Below are 5,214 nucleotides of genomic sequence, written 5' to 3'. Positions count from 1 at the left end.
GGGCGGGAAGTACATCTCTAGCTCATTCAGTATGACAACGATCTCTTCCTGTAGCCTATGGAGTTGCTTCACACTGATCGACTTTCCAGAGATAGCATCAAAAAAGTGGCATAGGTCAGTAAGGGTCTCACGCACATGTGTGTCCATAATCCCTCTAAGTGCAACCGGGAGTAACTGCATCATCATCACATGACAGTCGTGAGACTTCATCCCACTGAACCTTTTTTTCTTAGTGTCCAGATATCTGCTTATCTTCCCACAGTATTCGGAACTAACTTTGATTCCGGCAAGGCACTTGAACAATTGATCGACCTCCTTCGGATCTAAGGTGAAGCAAGAGGGGGGGCAATATTGTTCTTCCTTCTTGTTTACTTTTTTTCCCCTATCTTCCGTCTCCTTCTCGGTCTCCTCTGACGACCTTTTACCTAGCATTTGGAGATCTTTCCTGATTTTCAAAAATTCCAAGTCTTTTCTTGCCTTCGGCCCATCCTTGGTCCTCTCCGGCATGTTCATCAATGTTCCAAGCAAACTCTCAAGGATATTTTTTGTGATATGCATTTGATTAAGGCTATGTGGCGTGTCGAGTATGGGCCAGTATTCCAAGTCCCAGAAAACAGATCTCATCTTCCATACCTTCAGCAGGGGCTCCGGTGCCTTTTTCTTCGTCTTTCCCGGCGAGGGGCACTCTTTCCAGTTCTTCAATAACTCATATATTTCTGCACCGCTACGCTTACGTGGAGGACCTCGATGCTCAGCCTTACCATTGAATAGATCTCCACGCTTTCTCCATGGGTCATCCTTCTCGAGCCATCTTTGATGCCCCATGTACATGATTTTCGAAGACCCGCCATCTTTCGATAGCCGCAGAGAAGTTGTATCATCCATGCACCTCGTGCATCCGCAATATCCGTGGCACACCTGGCTGGAGAGATAGCCGTAACCGAGATAGTCCTGCACCGTCGTGATCAGCGCGGCTCTCATGTAGAAATACTCTCCTTTGCTTGCATCCCATGTCTTGGCCGGCGTTTTCCATAAGGTCTATAACTCCTCTTTCAGTAACCCAAGATACAGATTTATATCATTTCTCGGTTGTCTCGGCCCTTGAATAAGCATAGCCATGTGTATGTATTTTTCCTTCATGCACAACCAGGGGGAGGTTGTACATCCATACAAACACGGGCCATGTGCTATGATTGGTGTTTTGGTTGCCAAATGGATTCATGCCATCCCTACTAGCGCCAAGCATGATGTTCCTTGGATCATTTGCGAAAAAAATCAAATTCAGCATTTAATGCTCTCCACTGGCTAACATCTACGAGGTGTCTCAGCTTCGGCTCATCCCCGTCATCTGGCTTCACCCTCTCCGCGTGCCAGTGCATAAGCTTTGCTTCCTTAGAATCTACGAAATACCGCTGTAGACGCGGAGTGATCGGAAAGTACCATACAACTTTCTGTGGAGCTTTCTTTCCGGCCTTTTTATATCGTGAAGCATTGCACTTTGGACAGATGGTTTTTCCAGCGTGCTCGTTCCGATATATGATGCAATCATTGATGCATGCATGATATCTAATATGTGTCAGATCAAGAGGGCACACGATTTTCTTTGCCTCCTCGACACTAGTAGGACACAGGCTTCCCGCGGGAAGAAGCTTCTTTAGGTACTTCAGAAGCTCATCCAGGCTTGTATCTGTCCATTTGTTTTTTGCCTTCATCTTTAGAAGTTCTAGTGTGAAACTCAAGCGGGTCACCTCGGGATTATTGCAACCATCATACAAAGGAGTCATCGAGTCTACCTCCAGTTGCGCCAGTTTGGCCTCCTCTCTAGAAGCAGCTCTGTCGCTAGTCGTCTTCTTGCGAAGCAGGTCTCGAACATGCGGGTCCTGCATGGCTAAACTTAGTAGCGAACTAGAGACGAAGACGGTGGCATGTCCGCGTCTTCTCCGCCTTGAACTGCCTCTTCGCCATCGACATTTCCGAGGCCGTCTTCCTCTTTGGGCACATAATCGGTCATATCTTCGTCTGGTGGCCCCATGCCGTTATTTCCTGCCCCGTCGACGTCCTCCTCCTCCTCCTCATCATCATCACTTATCCACCGAGTATGGCCATGCATGAAACCATGCATGAGCAGGTGCGCCTTGAATTTACCACCCTCAAAGGGGTCGAGCCTGACTCTTCCTTTGCATTTTTGACACGGACATAAAACATCCTTCAGTCTTTTTTCATACATGTCATCCACAGCGGATTGCCAGTATCTTTCCACCTTCCTTCCATTGACCTTCATGATCACCTGTGCACGAAGCAAATATTTTAAACACGTATATATGCATGCATGGATCAAATTTATACAAAAATTCGGCATGACCTTCCCTAAATATAGGACATATTGAGTTTGCATGCCCGAAATTCGCCGAAACGGAATTGAATCGACATTTCGGCAAAACATAGGCAACTCATGTCACTCACATGCCACACACAATTTGGTATATTCATATCGCACATAGTTTTGGTCCTAATCGCAAACACACATATTTCCATTCTTGCACAACTCTTTTTTTGCTCACCAATTTGTCGAGAGGAATATTGAGCACCTCCTTATAATTAGCTAGTAGCTCTAGATAGAGCTATGAGAGGGAGGAGGGAGGGCATTAATGGAGGGGTGGTGGAGGGGCAAAGAAGAGAAGGGGAGAAGGGGCAAAAGAAAGGAAGAGAAAGGAGAGAGGGCATTAATGGATGGGGTGGTGGAGGGGCAAAGAAGAGAAGGGGAGAAGGGGCAAAAACAAGTAAGAGAAAGGAGGGAGGGCATTAATGGAGGGGGAGAGGAGGGGCAAAGAAGAGGGGGAAGCATTGAAGGACAAGCAAGTGCAAGAGGGAGGGGGAGAAAGAAAGGGGGGAAGAAGAGGGGGGGGGAGGTGGCAGATATTTTGGCTGGCGACCGTAGCAGTAGCGCTGGGCACCAAAGCACGCTACAGCTATATGTGCCAGCCAAAATATCTACTGGTACATAAAACTAGCTATAGCGCTTGCCCAAAAAACATGCTACTGCTAAAAGATTACACATAGAAGACGTAGCAGTAGCGCTTCTTGGTGGCACCGTGCTACTTCTATTTTCTTAACAGTAGCGCTTGTTAGGGTACCAACACTGCTACTATTTTTTGGCCGGGGGGGTGTGGTGTGGCAAACTTACCAGTAGCGTGCCTTCTAGAAACCAACGCTGCTGTTAAGTTCTACCAGTAGCGCGTTTTGTAACACACGCTACTGCTAATTATCAGTAGCGTGGGCTCCAAAAAGCACGCTACTGGTAAACTTCTATGTATAAGCCTTTTCCTAGTAGTGCGTCGTCATCGAGGACAGAGACGACGATGCCGCGCCGCTGCCACCAGCCCGCATAGGCGACGCCGGTCAGGGGTCCACCAGGGATGGCCGCGTCAAGGAGGAGAAGCCGGACAACGACGGCGGCGACGACGGCGACTACTCCGCTTTTAGCCAGTTCTTTTTTTAATTATATATGTAATAAAAACCCGCTTTTTAAATGTAATATATGCCAAACTTCGCCGAACTTTGAACTTTGCAACATATTTAAATTTTTTTGACTGCGCCTGGGGACGGCCCTGGTGAAAGGGCATTTCCCTACTTTATGTTTTGGATGATGATGACAACCCTTTGTTGGTCTAATCGTGTGCTATATGTTTCAGGCTCTCGATGCTTAGGCTTACATTGGATTGCTATGGCCTCTCGTAGGAAAACATCGAAGACGTGTCCTCTACGCTTTTATTTTCTTTGGTCGTAGAGTACCTGTACTATCAAGAGGGAATCCTCATTAGGAAGCTTTGGGGGGGTCTTTTCACGTACACTTTCCTCACCCCTCATTTGTCTTCCTCAGTTGTGAGAGAGAGTGTCCCCCCTATCTTTCTTTCTGTTTTCTGCTCTTCCCAGCGGTTGTACCGCTGGACCTTGTCACTCTCCAGCTTTTACCGAGCGGTTGTACCGCTGCCTCCGGGCGGTGGTACCGCCACCTTGCTCAACAAAGACTAGGGCGGTGGTTCCGGCCATGCACCGCTCAAGTACCACTCAAGGTTCTGTTTTCATGCGGTTCTCGGGCGGTGGTGGCCCGGTTGATCCGGTCGATCCTCGTTGACCAGTACCACCGGTGGTCTGAGCGGTTCTTCCGCTCAGAACTTCGCCGTCCAAGAGCTCAAGGCCATGCGGTTGTTTCGGTCTTGCACCGCTCAAGTACCGGTCTCGTCTCTGTTCTGAGGCGGTAGTTGTGCGGTGGCTGGGTGGTTGGTCCGGTCATTTTTCTTAACCGGTACTACCGCCCAGTGGCCCGGTTGTACCGCGTGGTAGGGTTCTGCAGCTACACCGTGAGTCCCGGTTGTACAGGGACAAGGACCGGTTGTACTGCCGTGGGGCTGAAAACGCAACAACGGCTGGATTTTTAGGGTTGCTATATAAGAGTGTTTCTCCCACGTACCACTCTTACCTTTGACCTCTCTCACTCCACCATTAATGCACTTCAAGCTCTCTTGCCCGATCTCTCTCTCTAGCCACTCAAACTTGTTGATTTGCTAGGGATTGAAGGAGGAGACCTAGATCTACACTTCCACCAAAGGATATTTGCTTCCCCCATACTTGTGTGGATTTTGTTACTCTTGGGTGTTTGAGAACCCTAGACGGTTGAGGTCACCTCGGAGCCATATTCCATTATGGTGAAGCTTCGTGGTTTCGTTGGGAGCCTACAATTAAGTTGTGGAGAGAGCCCCAACCTTGTTTGTAAAGGTTCGGTCGCCGCCTTCAAGGGAACCAATAGTGGAATCACGACATCTCGCATTGTGTTAGGGCGTGAGGAGAATACGGTGGCCCTAGTGGCTTCTTGGGGAGCATTGTGCCTCCACACCGCTCCAACGGAGACGTACTTCCTCTCAAAGGGAAGGAACTTCGGCAACACATCCTCGTCTCCACCGTCTCCACCCTTGGTTATCTCGTGCCTTTACTTGTGCAAGCTTATTTGTATCATATCACTCGCTTGCTTGTGTTCCTATCCTTGTTGCATCATATAGGTTGCTCACCTAGTTGCATATCTAGACAACCTACTTTGATGCAAAGTTTAAATTGTTAAAGAAAAGCTAAAAATTGTTAGTTGCCTATTCACCCCCCTCTAGTCAACCATATCGATCCTTTCAATTGGTATCAGAGCCTCGTCTCTTTATTAAGGAC

At 48.3% G+C, this 5,214-nt stretch overlaps 1 pseudogene; it reads right to left on the bottom strand.

Moving 5' to 3' along the window:
• Positions 1 to 1,259: 1,259 nt before the first annotated feature.
• On the bottom strand, positions 1,260 to 2,284 carry LOC147980928 (uncharacterized; annotated as a pseudogene).
• Between the last annotated feature and the right edge of the window lie 2,930 nt (positions 2,285 to 5,214).

This window comes from Triticum urartu, chromosome 3A (assembly GCF_056163025.1).
Source record: "Triticum urartu cultivar PI428250 chromosome 3A, HENAU_Tu73, whole genome shotgun sequence".
Lineage (NCBI taxonomy): Eukaryota > Viridiplantae > Streptophyta > Magnoliopsida > Poales > Poaceae > Triticum > Triticum urartu.
The sequence above is the reverse complement of the archived record's forward strand: the minus strand, read 5'-3'. Positions and strand labels throughout refer to the sequence as shown.